This window comes from Erinaceus europaeus, chromosome 17, assembly GCF_950295315.1.
Source record: "Erinaceus europaeus chromosome 17, mEriEur2.1, whole genome shotgun sequence".
NCBI lineage: Eukaryota > Metazoa > Chordata > Mammalia > Eulipotyphla > Erinaceidae > Erinaceus > Erinaceus europaeus.
Window position 1 is genome coordinate 75,024,507 of NC_080178.1, and position 20,085 is coordinate 75,044,591.

At 38.2% G+C, this 20,085-nt stretch overlaps 1 protein-coding gene and 1 non-coding gene across 15 annotated transcripts in view; one reads left to right on the forward strand and one right to left on the reverse strand.

Annotated features, from left to right (window-relative positions):
- SOX6 (SRY-box transcription factor 6) overlaps positions 1 to 20,085 on the forward strand; it is a 586,459-nt gene that overhangs the window by 31,490 nt on the left and 534,884 nt on the right. The window lies entirely within an intron of this gene.
- Positions 5,238 to 5,341, reverse strand: LOC132534140 (U6 spliceosomal RNA). The gene has a single exon (XR_009545816.1). It is a non-coding gene; the product is annotated as a U6 spliceosomal RNA (small nuclear RNA).

Consider the following 20,085-nt stretch of genomic DNA (forward strand, 5'->3'; position numbering starts at 1 on the left):
TATTTTCCGTGTCCCCATATTAAGTGTCCTCATATCACCCCCACCACCAACTTAGGTCCTTTTCTACTCTTAGGCTTTGAGTTCCCAACACCCTCTTCACCATCTCCTATCCTTCCCTCCCCCAGAATCCTTTGCTTTGGTGCAGTATATTATACCTGATTTGAATTTTACCTTTTGTTGTCCAATTTCTTCCTTGTTTCTTAATTTCTATCTATGAGAGACATCATCTCAGTATTCATCCTCCTTTTGGCTTATCTCACTGAACACAATTCTTTTAGGATTCATTCAAAATGAGACAGAGGCAAAGACCTCATGTTTCCAATAAGGAAATAATATTCCATTGTGTATTTAAAACACAATTTTCTCAGCCACTCATCTGTTGTTGGGCATCTGTGTTGCTTCCAAGTTTGGGCTCTTACAAATTGTACTGCTGTGAACATAGGTAAAGAAAGATTTCTTTGGATAGGATTTTTTTTTTTTTTTGCTTTCTTTAAATAAATCCCCTAGAGAAGAATTGCTGAGTCATGTGGTACTTCCATGTGTAGTGTTCTGGAAAAACTCTCCAGACTGTTTTCTACAGGAGTTGGATCAGTTTACATTCCCTCCATCAGTGTAGAAGGGTTCCTTTCTGCCACATCTTCACTAATACCTATCTGTCAGTATTTTCTAATATATGACATTCTCACATGTGTAAAGTGATAGATACCTCATAGTTCTTACTTTCATTTCTCCCATAATCAGTGACTTTGAACAATGTTTCATGCCTGTTGACCTTCTGGATATCTTCTTTGGTGAAGATTTTGTTCATATCTTCTCCCTATACTAGGATGATTGCAATCATGAAATAAGAAACTAGCAAATGGAGAGGTTGTGGAGAAACTGAAGCCCTTACACTTGGCTGGGGGGAATGTAAAATGGTACTGCCACTTTAAAAAATAGTGTAGTGCTGTTGGAGAGAATGTAGACTGGTGCAGCCCCTAAGTGAAACACTCCAGAGTGTCTGTAAACAAATGCTTAGGGTCCAGCAATACTGTTCCAAGGCATATATTTAAAGAACAGAAAAGCACTCATTCAAAAGGACACATGTACCCCTGTGTTCATAGCTGCACCATTTATAATAGACAAAATATGGAACTAAGTTAGACGCAGTCTAAGTGTCCAGTGACAGATGACAATGACTGGATACAGAAGTTATGGAATATGTATTCAGTGAAACACTACTCTGCAATAAAAAAAAAAAGACGAGATTGTATCCTTTGTAACAAAATGGATGCAGCTGGAGGTAATTATGCTAAAGGAAGTCAGTAAAGAGGTGAAGAACAACTGCTGGCTGGTTTCAGCTCCTGTGTGGAATATAGAAGACTAGAAGAAAAAAAAATTGAAAACAGTGAAAACCAAACTACCTTTTTTAAAAAGACTTTATTTATTTATTAATTAATGAGAAAGGTAGGGAGAGAGAGAGAGAACCAAACATCACTCTGGCACATGTGGGTAGAGATTGAACTCAGAGCCTCATGCTTGAGAGTCACCTCCTGGACCATGAGCAAACTACCTCTTATACTTTGGTGAAAACCATGGTGATTATGGGTGGCTGGGTGGGTGGAACACAGAAGTTTGATGGAGGGTGTGATGACTTACACTGACCATGTATATTTGTGAAATCATACCCCTAAAATCTTCTAATTTTGTAAATCTCTGTTAAATCACTATTAAATAAGGAGAAAATAAATAAATGCATCACAGTGTAGTGGTTTCCCCCAAAATTAAACATGTAATTACTATATGACCCAAAGGTTCCACTCCCTTTTGAAACATGGCCACTTCAGAAATCAGATATAGGACACAGAAGGCTTTGATAGAGAAAAAAAATCAATCAAAAGACTTAATAAACAGTAGAGATCATGAAAACAAGCGCATATGTATATTATTTTTCAAAAGCATAATAAAATTAAGTATCTGAAAATTTCTCTAGGCATACCCATGAATACGTGTGATAGTGTATATTTGTGTGTGTATATTTGAAAACTGATTTTGTTTATTTATTTGAGTAGAGACAGAGAAATTGAGAGAGAGGGGGAGATAGAGAGGGAGAGAGACAGAGAGACACCTGCAGCCCTGCTTCACCACTTGTGAAGCTTTTGACCTGCAGGTGGGGCCAGCGGCTTGAACTCGAGTCCTTGTGCACTGTAGCATGTGCCCTCAGCCAGGTGCGTCACCACCTGGCCCCCCAAATTGATTTTTTATATGTCTGAGATTATGTTTATAAAGTCAGAAATCAGTAAAATTAATTCATTAGCTTTTTCACTCCTTCTTTTGTTCCTTCATTCTGTTGTCTCTTCCCACCTTCCTCCTTTCCTACCATTCTAATGTCTATTACTATTGGTTATTTATACTTTTGGAAATGCCCCTTTGTCTGATTATTTTAATATGATTTTGAGGAACAAATCCAGGGCCTTATACTTGCACTGTAAAATTGAGTGGCCTCCTTGGCCCAGATTCTCTCTCTCCTTCTCTCTCTCTCTCTCTCAGGAAGAGAGAGAAGAAGAAAGGAAGGAATAGATATCATAACATTGCTTCGCCATCCATGAAGTGCTCCAGTGCTGTCCATGGTGGTACTGAAGTCCAGCCAGGGACTTCAAGCATGGCATGTAAAGGGATAGGTGAGCTATTTCCTGGTCCTTATATAGTTTTCTCTTTTTCTTCCTTTTTCACTTTTATTTATTTAATTATTTATATTTGATTGCCACTAGGGTTATTGCTGGATCTCAGCACCGTTTTTTTTTCTTTCCTCTAGATGGAGAGAGAGAGAGAGAGAGAGAGAGAGAGATGCAGCACCACAACTCCGCTCATGAAGCTTCCCCTGTAGGCATTCCCATGTGGTGGCCTGGGTTTAGAACCCAGGTTTTTGTGTAATGGTAATGTGTGTGCTCCACCACGTGAGCCACCCACTGGCACCCACTCTCCACCCCAAGCCCATTCTCTAATTTTTGAATACCTCCATCATGTCTAGAAGTCCAATGCGCTATCCATTGTACAACAGAGCCATTCTTTAATTTTTAAGGACTACTATAGGGTACGTAATGTTATGGAGGGGACCATTTAATGTGGATAAAGCCCTTTGACATAGAAACCTTTTAAGGAGGTATAAAATAATCGCCAAAGAGTAGAAGCAACCTAAATGCCCATCAACAGATGATTGATTAAAGAAGTTATGGGAGGAGCCAGCTCACATGGTGTGAAGCTCAAGGACCAGCCCATAGGTCCCGGTTAGAGCCCCCGGCTCCCCACCTGCAGGGGGGTCGCTTCACAGGTGGTGAAGCGGGTCTGCAGGTGTCTTTCTCTCTCCCTCTCTATCTTCTCCTCCTCTCTCAATTTTTCTCTGTCCTATCCAACAACAACAGCAACAAATGGAAAAAATATGGCCCCCAGGAGTAGTGGATTCATACTGCAAGCATCGAGCTCTGGCGATAACCTTGGAGGCAAATGAGAGAGAGAGAGAGAGAGAGAGAGAGAGAGAGAGAAGTTATGGGATATATATTCCATGGAATACTACTCTGCAATAAAAATGATGATATTGTGGTTTTTTTTGGGACAAATTGGATAGAACTGGAGGTGGTAATGCTTAATGAAGTAAGTAAAGACATGAAAGACAGCTACCAGACGATTTCACTCGTATGCAGAGTCTGTGGTGGTTATCTATGGGAGGGTGGAGATAGGGAACTTTGGTGGTAAGTGTGGTGTGGAACCATACATTGTAATCTTACAATCGTGCAACATACTATTAATAAAAAAATACAACAAAGAGGGTATGAAATAAGAGTATATTTGTGTACCAAAGTAAAAGACTGGGGTGGGTGGGTGGGAGAATACAGGTCCAAGAAGGATGACAGAGGACCTAATGGGGGTTGTATTGTTATATGGAAAACTGGGAAATGTTATGTATGTACAAACTATTGTATTTACTGTTGAATGTAAAACATTAATCCCCCAATAAAGAAATTAAGAAAAATAAAAGGTTACACTCATGAACTCAGGTTCAAGCTCCCACTCCCCACCTGTAGGGGGAATGCTTCACAAGTACTAAAAAGGGTCTGCAGGTGTCCCTCTTTATATCCCTCTCTCTGTCTCCCCATCCTCTCTCAATTTCTCTCTGTCCTATCTAATAAAAAACAAGTGAATAAATAAATAAATAGAAAAAAAAGGCCACCAGAAGCAGTGGACTCATAGTGTGGGCACCAAGGCCCAGTAACTGGAGGTAAAATAAAGAAAGAAATAAAAATGTTTTGAAAAGTAAAAAAAAGAAAAAGAATTTATTTGTTCAAAATCTTCATATTGTAGTTTAACACGCCTTATCATTCTAGTTCCAATTAAAAAAATTTCCAAAATTCCCTTTATGCTTATGTTTTTTCAAAAGACATTTGGAGACTTAAAAAAGGATAATGTTTTTGTCCAAAGGAATGAATGAATTTATAAAAAAATGTTAAATTTTAGTTATAGAATTCATGTTATTATATTGAGGTAACCACATATGTTTTTTGCAGTCGGGAGTTTCATATCATGCAGATAGTGATTAGTTGGTCTGTTAAGAGGGCTGTTCTAGTCTTTAACTTTAAAAAATGAGTATGTGTTGTTTGTGAGTTTTATTATTATTATTTTAATGTTTACTAGTGACTTGCAAAATTGTAAGATAATGGCGGTATAATTCTACACTGTTGCCACCGATAAGAGTTCTGTGTCCCAATTCCCCTCTAGTGGAAACTGCAGTAGTTCTTCCAAGATCACAGATATGGGTTGACTTTGTATCCGCCATATATATATATATCCAGAGCACTGCTCAGCTCTGGCTTATGGTGGTGTGGGGGATTGAATCTGGGACTTTGGAGCCTCAGGCATGACAGTCACTCTGCATAACCAGTATGCTATCTACTCCTGCCCTATAAATATTTTTTGTTTAATTTTTCTTTGGTCCTGCCTTCACTTCTTTTCTAAGTCACACCTACATCTATTACTACTTCCCAGTGTCCTTCCTTTGCCCTCTTTCTCAGGTACGGGAGACAGTTCCTGACTTCCTCTGATGGTTTCCAGATTTGCTTCCTTTTCAGTGGTGGTATTAAAAAAAAGAAAGATTCCTGGTGACAAACATTTTGGGTTCTGGTGGAACTTGGGTCCAGAGCCTTCTGGTCATCATTCCCTATCTTCCCTGCCCCCACCAGGGGGAGGGTTATTTTATTATTTAAAAAAATCTGGAAGGTTTCATCAATTTGCATGTCATCCTTGCACAGATGCTATACTAATCTGTGTATTGTCCCCATTTTAGTATGTGCATTGCTGAAGTGATCGCCGGTTTATTATTTTTTAGAGCTTTTCGCATGCACCACTAACAGTAATTCTGTACGTCGATTTATTCTTTCTCTTCAGAAATTTGAGATGTAGTCATGAAAAGTCCACCATGTATTTGTGTGCGCAGTAAATAATTATAAGATGAATCTCACGTAACCAGTGTCCAGATTAAGAAAATAGAACAGTGATACCGTCTCTGACTTTATTCATGTCTCCTCCCAGCCATATGCTCATGCTCTCACTGAGGTCGCCATCATTCTGTAGCTAGTGTTAGTCACTTCCATTTTCTTTACAGTGTCATTGCCTATGAATGTATCTCTGAACAATATAGTCTGATTTGCCCTTTTTTTGTTAGATAAATCACGTAGATTCTATTTTTTTGTGGTGCAGCTTTTACACGACATATATCATGAAATGCTATTTCATTAATTTGTTTTTTATTGTATCAGAGTTCATTTTTCTCTCTATTGTCAGTGAACATTTGGAGTATTTCCAGTTTCTGGTTATTATGAATAATGCTGCTATAAAAGTTTTGTGCGTTTATTCACTTTTTGTGAACAAATACATAGTTCTTAATTATGCATGCAGGAATAGAAGTGCTCTGTTGGATGGTATCTACATTTTTACTATGGAATGCTGAACTCTTTTCTGTAATGATATATCTGTATATCATATACAGATATCTGTAGAAACAGACAGTCTGTGAACATTGCCACTGCTTCACATCCTTGCCAACAGTTGGTGTCAGACTTGTAATTTTTACCAGTATGCTGGATATGTAATAGAATCTTATCATGGATTTAATTTACATTTCTGATTAGTAATGATATTAAATACCTTTCTATAAGTTATTGATCAGATAGATTTCTTTTTGTGAAGAGTCTGTTCAAGTCTTTTGTCCATTTTTCTATTGGATTCTACCACCTACCATCATTCAGAATTCCTTTTTTTTAAATTAGTGATTTAATAATGATCAACAAGATTGTGGGATAAGAGTGGTACAGTACCATACAATTCCCGCCACCGGAGTTGCATATTCCATCCACTGGAAATTTTCCTTTTTTTTTCCTCCACTGGAAAATTTCCTATTCTTTACCCCTTTGGAGTATGGACCAAAGATCTTTATGAGGAGCAAAAGATGGAAGGTCTGGCTTCTATAATTGCTTCTCCGCTGGACATGGTGTTGGCAGGTTGATCCATAGCCCCAGCCTGTTTCTATCTTTCCCTAGTGGGGATAGGTGAGACTTTGGGACACATTGGTAAGGTCATCTGCCCAGGGAAATTAAGTTGGCGTCATGGTAGCATCTGGAACTTGGCTGAAAAGCTTTAAGATATAAAGCAGAACAAATTGTTTAATAATCAGGAACTTAAAGGTCAGAGTATAGCAGATGAAATTTGGGGTCTTTATGTTGGAAGAAGCTAGGAAGTCTATTTTATGTATATTCCAAGGGGCCTATGACTTTACTAATTTTTGTCTGAGCCTGACAGCTAATATGCAGGGGTGTTAAAGGTATTGTCTGGGAAGATGGTGTCAGAATTGAGATAGGTCTAGAAAGCAGGATCAGGTCAAAGAGAAGCTAACAAATATTGGAAAAGTATATAAATACCAATAACTATAGACCCCATTTATCTGCTTAAGTTGGTGTGCCATGCCTGGTCCCTATGAGTTGCTGTTTAAGGGAATAGAAAGTGATACAAAGAAGTGGAAAGATATCCCATGCTCATGGATTGGAAGCATTAACATCGTCAGAATGATTATCTACACAGAGCCATATACAAATGCATTGCCATACCCATCAGGGTCCCACCAATTTTCTTTAAGAAACATATGAACTTTAAAAAAGAAAAAAAAAAAAAGGTCAAACCTATAGCTGTGTCCTGGTGGTTGCCATTGAAGGGAGGGTTGGGGGCACTGAACTTTGGTAGTAGGAATTATCTTGTAAATCACTAGTATATATTTATAAAATTACAAGTTATAAAAATGTTTTAAAAAAACACCCATCCACTGCACTCCATACTGTACTGCCATGTAAAACCATCTTTATTTTTGCTGGTGTCCGTGGCTGCAGTGAACATTCCTGATCTCAAAAATGTCTTTTATTTATTTATTTATTTATTTATTTATTTATTTATTTATTTATTTATTTTTGCCATCAGGTTTATCACTAGTGCTCAGTGCTTACACAACTCTGTTGTTGCTGGTGATCATTTCTCTGTCTCTTTCTCTCTTTTGATAGAGGGTGAGACGTAGGGAGGTAGAGAGCGTGGGGGAGACAGAGAGTATAGACACCTGCAGCTCTCTTTGCTTGTGAAGCTTTCCTCCCACCTGCTCAGAGGCCTGAACCCTGGCCCTTATACATGACAATGTGTTTGCTCTCCCTGTGGAGCAGCAACCTGGCCTCCAGTCGAATCATCTTAAGATGTATTAATTTTCTGTGTTGCGATATTCAAATCAAGTATTTTATAAAAAGGACTTTGAAACACAAATATTCATGTGACTTTTGTTGCTACTTAGTTGTAAATTTAACCAATTCAGTTTTATTTTGCTATTAATGATTTAATAGTGTTATTGAAGACTGTAAGATAACAGGGGTATAGTTTCACACTGCGCCCACCATCAAAGTTCTGTGACCACCCCTCTCCTCAGGGATAACAATCAAAGTCTTTTAAGACAGGCTTAACCAATTCTATTTGAGCTATTAATTTTTTAAATTTATCATTATCATTATCTTTATCTATTGGATAGGGACAGTCAGAAATTGAGAGGGAAGTGGGAGATAGAGAGGAAGAAAGGCAGGGTGACACCTGCAGCCCTAACTACTTCACCATTTGTAAAGCTTTCACCTTGCACGTGGAGACTGGGGGCTTTAAGCTGGGTCGTTGTGCATTGTAACATGTGCATTCAACCAGGTGCATCACAAGCCAGCCTCAAACTGTTAATTCTTTAATGACATCAGAGGCCTGCTTTAATGTGTAACATAGGCTTCAGGAGAAAATTGAGTCTTATGCATCTTTAAACATTAAAATTCAGCAACCCCCCAACTATAGATGGGCATATTTAGAAGAATGCGGTGACATTCTTAGTTTCTAATAAAAATAAGACTCTGTTGATAGTGGGGGTTGCCGTACAGATTGGTCCCAAGCTTGTCACTTCTGGGGAGTGGGAAAGAAATAGTTTGTTCCTGACAGCAGACAGCCCCACTACAGAGCCTTGGTTTCATGTTACATTAAGTATTAGTGCTGTTCTTTCAGGAGCTATTATGCTCTGACATCAAAGATTTTCTGACAGGGCAGTGGTAGGTGAGCACTAAGGTTGTCTACTAAAATTTTAAAGAATGGGATTAAATATATATGATCAGACTTTAAAATAAGAGATAGAAACAGAATTAGGTTTAAAGAAAGTTGCAGAAATGATAAGAGTATAGGCTTGCTGTTCTGTCTCTCCTTATTTAAGCCCCCTTTTCTGACCTTTTTTCTACAAGTGGTCATTATGTTAATGCTTGGGCAGTAGATCATTTTCAGAAAGACATTATGAATAAGGAAAGAAATGCCCTTTTGTGAAGTAAAAATGGTTAGGTTAACCTGTAGAGTAGTTGATATAAATGAACATGTGGACAGTAATTGCCAGGGCTTTACTTCCGTCTTGCTTATTCACTAATTAGTTAAAAGGATCACACTACATCTCTTTTTAAAGTTACAGAGTACAATTTAGATGGCAAGTAAAGACATGAAAAGTCTTGCAAGTGAAAAGGTTTTAACTTTTTATAGAGGTTGTAAAAAATAAGTAACAATCAAATTACACTGTTGTCTTTTGTAACAAGTAACTTTGTTAAATTGTTAGTCATTTTATATGTAGAGATATTGTTATTGAATTATTGTTAGTCATTTTATATGTAGGGATTATTGTTAGTCATTTTATATGTAGATGTTTTCTATTTAACAATAATAAATGAAGGATTGTGGAGATAGCTCAGTGGGGAGACAGGACTTATATGTGAGAGGTTCTGGCTTCGAGAACCTGGCAAGAGTTGAATGGTCTCTTGTAAATAAATAAATAAATAAATAAATAAATAATAAACAAGACAAATAAGCTTATCACTGTGGTCTCAAGTATTTCTTAACTTTTTTTTTGTAGTGAAAAATCACAGTTGTTCTAATAGCGTTCATACAATATTTTCATGAAATAACCATGGTAATAAGAAGTGTTGATTTCATAAGTACAATTCAGTGTTTGGATGTTTTAGGCAATATTAACTTTTTTTTGAGATTAAGGAAATTACATGTTAAAATCAGCAAGTTCTCAGTATTATAATTTTCTTTTCGTTAAATAGCAAAGAAAGCTCTTTCAGTTTATATAAGATATATCACAGTATATTTATTTCCAAAGGACATTGCTTATTTTGTTAGTTGAGAAGTGACTGGAACATAGCTCTGCCTTCTAGAAGGAGATAAATAAAAATGAACAACAGAAATCACTGCAACAAAATTTTTTCTCTGTAGGCACTTTTGTGTTGAATCATATTTCAATAAAATTTCCATCCAGCTCAAAGTAATCTATAATGTAGTCATGAAAACAGTTATTTTAAAAACGGAATCAAAGGGTCTTTGTTTTCATATATGTTTTATAATTTTATTCACATAGATTGAGTTGCACAGGGACATACTACTACATTCTTAAAAATGTATTAACCGTGATTATTGTACAATGCAAGAAGTCTGTTTTCTCATAACACTTGTTGAAGTTAAGCCTGTAGATCTGAAGTTAACTTTATAAGTTAATACATTTTATACATTTATGCAGATGTATTATAAAAGAATTAAATTTTGTAAAATCCCTTCACCTTTTAAAGCTTTTGGATTTTTTATCTTTGGTATAAGAAAATACAGTAGTAGCAAATGTAAGTAAATGACAGGCTACATGTGGAAAAAATATTATATCTTCTCTGAGGATTCTAAAGTATTTTTTTAATCGTTGTGGTTATTATTATTGTTGTTATTGATGTCTTTGTTGTTGGATAGGACAGAGGGAAATGGAGAGAGGAGGGGAAGAGAAAGATACCTGCAGACCTGCTTCATTGCTTGTTAAGCGAACCCCCTGCAGGTGGGTTCCTTATGTACTTTAAGCCATGTTTGCTTAATCCACTGCACTACCACCCCACCCCCAAGTATTTTTTTTATTCCAGACATGTTCAAGTAGATTAATTTTTTAAAAAATTTCAGGTTCGATTTACTGAAGAAATGTTGGTTTATAGTATTAATGTTGTCATAGGGCACATTTCCATATTTTCCCAAGTCAGTATAACTCATCCTCCATCATACCTTCACCCTCCTCCACCATAAGTCACTTGACTCCTTTCTGCATATGCTTTCCCTTCAGAGTCCCAGACTCTGCTACTATGGACCACTGCCCACTGGGGTTTCCCCTGGATTAGCCATTTGCCTGGTTTCTTAGGTCCCACATATGAGTGAGATTATCCAGTATGTGTCCTTATTTTTCTGGCTTATTTCACACAACACGATTCTCTCCAGTTTCACCCAACTAAATATTTTTTCTTTTAAAAATTACTGCATTTTCTAGACATAAAGGGGACTATTGGAACAGATACGTACCTAGATGCAGTGAACCTATATAAATATTACTACTGTCAATATATTTAAATCCTTTCATTTTTGCCATGCACAGACACCATAATTCAGAATGCTTTGTATTACCATCCTGTGAATAGGATCCATATATCAATAGTTTAAGACTTCTCTCTTAGGAAAACAAACAAACATTTATTTATTTTTTTACGTGTCTGGTACAATTATTTATTATTTTTTAAAATATGTATTTTATTTACTCCCTTTTATTGTCCTTCTTGTTTTTTATTGTTGTTGTTATTATTGTTGTTGTCGTTGTTGGATAGGACAAAGAGAATTGGAGAAAGGAGGGGAAGACAGAGACGGGGAGAGAAAGACAGACACCTGCAGGCCTGCTTCACCATCACCATCTGTGAAGAGACCCCCCTGCAGGTGGGGAGCTGGGGGCTCGAACCAGGATCCTTAAGCTGGTCCTTGTGCTTTGCGTGCGCTTAACCCGCTGTGCTACCTCCCGACTCCCCTGGTACAATTATTAATCGAAGGGCTGAGGGACTTCGCTTTCCCTCTTGATCATGTTGGGAATTACAAGTACTTCAAAAAAAAATTAGTCTCCTAAGGTACACTGTATCTAAAGCTATTGGTCAGTACTAGTATTCTCAAGAGACAGCATCATAGCTACAGTCAGTTTTTCACGTGGGGCTGATAAATGAATGTTTAAAGAAGTTGCTTATTATTATTTTTTAATTGTTTTAAAATTAAAAGCTACTGGGAAGTACATTTTGGAGGTTTCGTTGGACTGGGACGGATAAAATTGTCTTTTTTTTTTTGCCTCCAGGGTTATTACTGGGGCCCGGTGCCACCCTGCACTACGAATCCACTGCTCCTGGAGTCTGTTTTTCCCCTTTTGTTGCCCTTGTTGTTTCTCGTTGTTGTTGATACTATTATTATTATTATTGCTGTCATTGTTGTTGGATAGGAAAAGAGAAATGGAGAGAGGAGGGTAAGACAGAGAGGAGGAAGAGAAAGACAGACACCTGCAGACCTGCTTCATCCCTTGTGAAGCGACCCCCTCCCCCCCTGCAGGTGGGGAGCCAGGGGCTGGAATCAGTATACTTACTCAGGTCCTTGCGCTTGGAGCCATGTGCAATTAAACCGCTGTGCTACCTCCCGGCCCCCAAAGTTGTCGTTCTATAAAATTCTTCTTCCATGGAAAAGTGAGCAGCCAGAAATTCGTACCAGATTTATCTGTGTTGTTTTAAGCTTATATATGTCCTACATGCTTTTTTAAATCAGCAAGTACTTAGTAGTTGCTGACTGTGTGATGAGACTCATGGGGATAGAAAATAATTAGCATACATCTGGACTCAACCTTTACAGTTTGTTAGGACAATTCAAGGGAATAAATAATCAATAGCTGTACTGTCTGGTAAAACTCTGTCTTTAGATATAGGAAAGAATAAAATCAACTGCAGAAAGTCAGTAAGTAAACTTTTGAATTGAAGCTTAAAGGCATTGCAGGATTTAGATTTGCATTGCAGAAGGGTGAAAGTCTAGGGGTGATGAATTTGCCTTTGTGTTGGTATGTCTGCACATTTACGTTATTTGGGTATTTTTCTTCAGGGTATGTTAATTCATAAAACTTATTCAAAAAATGCATTTAGAACTTCCTAAGTAGAAGTCAGAAGCCTGGTTTTGTTTTGCTGCCCTTCCTTCCTTTTTTTTCTTTCTTCATTTTTTCCTTTTTTCCTCATACACTCCTCCTCCCTTCCTTTCTCCCTTCCTCTCCCTCCTTTTCCTTCCTTCCTTGCTTCCTTCATCTCTTTTTCCTTCTCCAGAGCACTTATGGTGGTGCTGGGGGATTGAATCTGTGACTTTGGAGCCTCAGGAATGAGTCTCCTTGAATAATCATTGTGCTATCCTCTCTGCCCCAGAAACCCAGTTTCCTGCATATATGTTATTCATATATATATATATATATATATATATATATATATATATATATATATATGATTAACAATCAGAATGACTTGAAAGTTCTACTCTTAAACAGCTAGAATAATTGAGTTAAACCCTCAAACTCTAATTTCAATTTGATTTGTTACGTGGAAGGCAAAGGAAGATTTCTAGAGGGTGAAAGGTTATAGAAAAAGGTTTTGTTATCTTTAAAAAACTTACCTTTGCCTTCCTGCTGCAAAGGCAACACAATTATTGTGCAAATATTGTGTTGTCTGTTTGCAATCTGCACATCAGCAGACTCTCATAATGGTAATGTGCACTTCTTGATCAGCTTTTACAGCTCTTTGGACCAGAGTTGGTTATTGCAACTACTAAAGTCTCTAACTTAGTTTTTATAGCATTGTAAATATATATCTGTATATATCTTAAAGCTGAATAAAATGTTAAAAATATATTAGTGGGGGTTTAAGTTAAGAGCTAAATAGTATCTTCATTTATACTTTTTTTTGTTAAGTTAGTCATGATTTCTTTTTTTAAATAAATATATATAGATTTGTTTTATAGAGATATTGAGAGGGCAGGGGGACAGAGACAGAGAAAGAAAGACACCCATAGCACTGCTTCACTGATCATGAAATTCTCCTTGGGGGTGGGAACTGGGGGCTTGAACTTGGGTCCTTGTGCATGGTGACATGTGCACTTAACTAGGTGTGCCTCCGCTCCCATCATGATTTCTTTTTACCTAAAGCAAAATAAATCATTCAAGCCAAAGACTACTCTGAAAATCATGAAACATAAAGCAATAAGATGATTTTAAGATCCTGTACACCAGATGGAATACTTTAGTACTAAAGAAACAGAATTTCTCATATATGTACATATTTATGATTTTTGGTGTGAATTTTCATTTAATGGTCTGCTTAAAGTTGTTGGTATCATTTTTGATAATTTTATATTTGAAATAATTTTTCTTAAGATGATTTGATAAGCTTAATTTCTTTCATTCATATTGACTTTGCCGTTTAATTAGACATCAATGTTACATTTTTTGTTTAATTTTCACATATAATCTAATTTCAAAACAGTACTGGGAGACATTTAACTTATTTAAAAATTAATGTGATTGAAATTACTTACACTTCAAAATTTCTACTGAGAATTTTGCAAGAATCTTTGAAATTGCAGCAGTATGGCATGTTAAAAAATATCTGTAATCAAATATCTGGGATTGGAGTTTCTAATTCCATTTCAGCGACAGCATACACTTTGATGACATCCTTCACCTTCTATGATGCGATGTGCCAACCTATATTGCACTCATTGATTTGTTTATTAATATGCTTAAAAATTGGGCACATATGTGGTGCTGTGTTAGGCACCACAACTATGTATAGATGAAAAATGAGATGGTTACAGTTTTGGATAATTCACAGCTAGGAGGTGGGAGAGGATAGGTTGAGAATGACGAGTATGAAGAAAGATCATCGTTAACATTATATACATATATAGACATGTATATATATATTTCTGTCTTCTTGATTTTAATTTATTTAATTTATTTATTTTAATTTTATTTTTTAATTTAATTTAATTTATTTATTTTAATTTTAATTTATTAAATCTCATTTATCTAAAATGTTGTGTACCAACGTCTGAGCTTTTGAGGAGAAAGAGAGCTCTTTGCACGATTTTTTGGGTAAGATATTTATATTTTATTCCCTTTTGCTGCCCTTGTTTTATTGTTGTTGTTATTGATGTCGTTGTTGTTGGATAGAACAGAGAGAAATGGAGAGAGGAGGGGAAGACAGAGGGGGAGAGGAAGACAGACACCTGCAGAGCTGCTTCACAGCCTGTGAAGAGACCCCCCTGCAGGTGGGGAGCCGGGGGCTTTGCACTTCTCTTTCCTCTTTCTTTCTGTCCTACCCAACAATAATGACAGCAATTAACAAAAACAACAATAATAACAACAATGATAAACAACAAGGGCGACAAAAGAGAAAAATTAGCCTCCATGAGCAGTGGAGGCACGGAGCCCCAAGGATAACCCTGGAGGCAAAAAAAAAAAAAAAAAAATCCCTTATGAGAGCAGGCCCTGAGAGGTTAATGGTCAAGTATCGTCCTAGTGAGTGGAAGAGTGTAACCCTAGTGGTAGAGGATAGCCCTAGAGTGTAACCCTTACATTCCCCTCAGGAAGGGGGCTGGGAGGGAAGGATGGAAGGAGAGAGGGGGGAAGTGGAGAGAGGGGAGGGGGAGGGAGGACAGGAGAGCACAGGGAAGATCAAATTTTCCAAAAACTGTTATTTTCTATTTTTAAAAATATGCTAGTGATAACTCAGGATCCCACTTAGCTATTTTACTGCTGAGCCCCCTTGCAGGGCCAGTATTTTATTTTGAGGAAGAGAGAGAGAGAGAGAATGTGAAGTACCACTTCTCCAGCTGTGGCTTTCAGCTGGCTCTCTTATGGAGCAACAATGAATCCCCAACCTTACACATTAACACAAGTTGGGTGCTCAGCCTCTGAGCCTCCTTTTGGACCCTTTCCTTTTTTTTTTTTTTCAGGAATTTTAAATTTTATTCCGGAAAATTGAGAACATTTACATGTCAGTATATGAGAGAGAGACAGAAGCAGAGTTAATAGGTGATGACCAGACGGAGCAGCCACACCCACAGGTCTCGCTTTTATCACCCAAGCCCCGCCACACCTTTCTAAGTCACCACCCCCATTTTCTGGGGGGTACCTTCAGTACCTCCTGTGCCTCAACGTTTCCTCCTCTAGGAGTATAGACCCCAAATTCTTTTTTGGGATGTTATAGAACGGAGTTTGGCGCTTCTGTAACTGCCGACATGTGGGCAGTTGCCTGGTGGATCCATACTCCTAGACAGATCTGTGCTGTCCCTACTATTTCCATAGTTAGGGCAGGGCTCTGGAGAGATGAGGTTTTCGGACACTTCACCATGTGGACCCTTATTTTCTATTAAAAAGATTGTAGTCTAGGTACTATTTTGATGCCTATTTCCTGACATCATCGCTAGAAATATCTGAAAAGCAGAGAAACAGACTGGTGGAACTTTCAGTTGGGCCAAATACAATAGGCTGGAGTGCTTGTACCCTCCTTAGGGATTATGCTGACTTCCCTAAACTCCGTGTAGGCTTATCAGAGTTTAATATTACATAATACATTTTCCTTCCTCAAAAATCTGTTATGCTCAGGGCACAATGCTAACTCCTCTAGTATATGTAAAAATTAAATATTTTAGAGGTTGGTGACAAAATCTTTGGGATACTCACTGGACTTTGAAGATGAGCCTAAATAGGCGTTGCTTATATTTCAGAAAGTTCAGCAAGTCTAGATAAGAGCTGGCTGGTTAAATTTTGACTTCTAAGCACCTTGGCCTTAGAACAACCTTGTTTTTTTTTTTTTTAATATGCATGTATATTATACTCGGTAAACTGTAACATTTGTTGATTTACCATTGGTGTACAGGATTGCGTAAGTATCAGTCCACCTTCAGATTTCCCTACCAGATGATCAAATGTCACTCCCATGGACTCTCTGCCCCCTTTTCTCCTTCCTCTACTTTTCCTCATCATTTTTTTTTTTTTTTGCAGTCTAAGAGTTATTTTTGTTGTGATTATTATTATTATTTTATTTTGCCTCCAGGGTTATCGCTGGGGCTCGGTGCCTGCACTACGCCTGGGGGCTATTTTTTTCCCTTTTGTTGCCCTTGTTGTTTATCGTTGTTGTTGTTTCTATTATTGTTGTTGGATAGGACAGAGAGAAATGGAGAGAGGAGGGGAAGACAGAGAGGAGGAGAGAAAGACAGACACCTGCAGACCTGCTTCACCACCCCTGAATCGACCCCCCTGCAGGTGGGGAGCCTGGGCCTCGATCTGGGATTCCTGAGCGGGTCCTTGTGCTTCGTACATACCAAGTGCACTTAATCTGCCACTGCCCAGTCCCCTTGTTGTGATTTATTCGTTTGCTTGCTTTAGTTATTTATATCCAATGTGGGAGAAAGATCATCTGGTCCTGTCTGTCACTTTCTGACTTACTTTGCTTAGCATTATCCTCTCAAAGTATACCCATGTTGTCACCATAGGCAAGATTTTGTCTTTTTTGACAGCTGAATAATATTACATTGAATATCAATAGCAACACTATTCGTACTGTTCACACCAGGACTTTTTTGTCAAGTCATTACTGGGTGGGCTTTTAGGTAGCTTCCATATCTTTTTTTTTCTTTTAATTTTTTATTTAAGAAAGGATTAGTGAACAAAAGCATAAGGTAGGAGGGGTACAACTCCACACAATTCCCAACACCCAATCCCCATAACCCACCCCCTCCCATGGTAGCTTTCCCATTCTCTATCCCTCTGGGAGCATGGACCCAGGGTCGTTGAGGGTTGCAGAAGGTAGAAGGTCTGGCTTCTGTAATTGCTTCCCCGCTGAACATGGGCGTTGACTGGTCGGTCCATACTCCCAGTCTGCCTCTCTCTTTCCCTAGTAGGGTGTGACTCTGGGGAAGCTGAGCTCCAGGACACATTGGTGGGGTCTTCAATCCAGGGAAGCCTAGCCAGCATCCTGGTGGCATCTGGAACCTGGTGATTGAAAAGAGAGTTAACGGGAGTCGGGCTGTAGCACAGCGGGTTAAGCGCAGGTGGCGCTAAGCTCAAGGACCGGCGTCAGGATCCCGGTTCGAGCCCCCGGCTCCCCACCTGCAGGCAGGTCCCTTCACAGGCGGTGAAGCAGGTCTGCAGGTGTCTGTCTTTCTCTCCCTCTCTGTCTTCCCCTCCTCTCTCCATTTCTCTCTGTCCTATCCAACAACAATGACATCAATAATAACTACAACAATAAAAAAAAAAAAAAAGAAAAGAGAGTTAACATATGAGGTAGCTTCCATATCTTAACTACTTGGAATGTCTTGTGAATAATACTGTGAACATAGGATACACTTATTCTTTTTTGTGTGTGCTAAAATTACTTTTATTTTTTTCTTTATTAAGGGGATTACTGGTTTACAGTCAACAGTAAAATACAGTAGTCGTACATGTGTAACATTTCTCAGTTTTCCGCATAACACTCTAACCCCTGCTAGGTCCTCCTCTGCCATCATGTTCCAGGACCTGAACTCTACCCCACCCTCCACTCCAGAGTTTCTTTCTTTAAAAAATTTTTTATATTTATTTATTTTCCCTTTTGTTGCCCTTGTTGCTTTTTATTGTTGTTGTAGTTATTATTGTTATCGATGTCATTGTTGTTGGCTAGGTCAGAGAGAAATGGAGACAGGAAGGGAAGACAGAGAGGGGGAGAGAAAGACAGACACCTGCAGACCTGCTTCACCGCCTGTGAAGCGACTCCCCTGCAGGTGGGGAGCCGGGGGCTCGAACCGGGATCCTTATGCCAGTTCTTGCACTTTGCGCCATGTGCGTTTAACGTGCTGCGCTGCCGCCCGACTCCCCAGAGTTTCTTACTTTGGTCCGATACACCAACACATACTCACTAGCTTAATGTGTTCGGATCTATTGGGTAAAGGAATAGTCATATGAGCATGAGGTATTTTCTAGTTTCAGTTTTTAAGGAATGTCCATGCTATTTTTCATTGAAGTCACATCAGTTTGGTTTGCTCGTAACCGTGTGTAATATATATATTTTTCTCTCTGCAGTCTCCAGTACTTTTGCTTCTAGTCTTTTTGCCATTCTTCTGTAAGGTGTGGGTGACATCCCATTGTGGTTTTGAATTATATCTCCCTAATAACAAATGACATTAAGTTTTTTGTGTGTGTGTCTGTGTGTGTGTGCCTTTTGCCTGTTTATATACCTCTTTTAAAGAGGTGTTTATTTCAATCTTCTGTTCATTTTGGGGGGTTGGGCTGTTTGGGATTATTTTGTTGTTATTATTATTTGTTGTATGAGTTCCTCTCCCTCTCCCTCTCCATCCCCTTCTCTCCCCCTTCTTCTTCTTTGTTAATAGTCTTTTTCTCTTGTGCAGATATTTTCTCTGTTCGTGGTTGCTTTTTAACTTTTTCAAATTGTTATTTAATTTGATAGGACAAAGAGAAATTTGAGAGGGAAGGGAGATAAAGAGGGAGAGAGGGAGAGAGGGACACCTGCATACAAGCTTCAAGTGGGGTCTGGGGGCTTGAACCTGGGCCCTTGCGCATTGTAACATGTGCGCCCAACCAGGTGCACCACCACCCAGCCCCCCTTATTTATGATGTTTTCTTTGGGTATTCAGAAAACCTTTCAGTATGATATAGTTCCATTTATTTATTTTTCTTTTTGTTTCCTAGCTGTTGGAGTTGAATCTCCAAAGACATCTATGTGCTTCATGAATGCATTGTCTGTTTTCTTTTGTAGGTTTCAGTTTCAGGTCTTACATTCAAGTATCTAGAACATTCTCAGCTAATTTTTTAGTATGGTGTTAGATAGGGATCTCTTAGTTTTTTTTTTTTTTTTGGTATGTGTCTGTTCAGGTTTCTCAAGAGCATTTGTTGATGAGGTTTTTCTTTTCTTTAAAAAAAAAATTCTGTTTATTTTGTTGCCCTGTGTACAGGCCTTGGCTTCTGTATCAAGCCTTTCCTTTTTACTAAACCTCAGTCTGCGGTTTTAGTGGCAGTGACTATTCGACGAGGAGGAGTCTAGTTGAGGATTCAAGAGTATGTGGGGGAGTTAGATTCTAGGATCTATCACCTTAGTTCTGAGAATACATCTGTCCAGTCAAACAGCTGTGTAAGGAAAGTAGCTGGAGCAGCACTGTGAGAGCAGCGTCACGGGGATCTAGCCACCAGCTTCAGATGCGCCAGTTCCAGGCTCCTGTTGAGCTGTTCCCTTGTCTGCTTTCGTATTCTCTCAACCCTGACCTTTCTTCTCTCTCACAGAACTCTGATGACAAGAATAGGGATTTTTTTTTTCTGGTATCATCTCAAAAAGTTCTTGACCTTATGTTTATTTCACATCTATTTCCTCTCAGATTTTTAGTCTGGATCATTTATCTTTTTCTATCTTTCCATTATTTTATTCTGTCCTTTCTTCCATTCTGCAGTTAAGGCCATCTGCAGTTGAGCATTTTACTTCAATTATGTTTGTGGTTATTAACTTTCTGTGTGGTTTTGGTTTCTGTATTACTTTCTTGAATCTCACTATTTTTTTTCCTCTCAAATCATTCATAATTGCTAATTGAAGCAGTTTTATCAAGGCTGCTTTA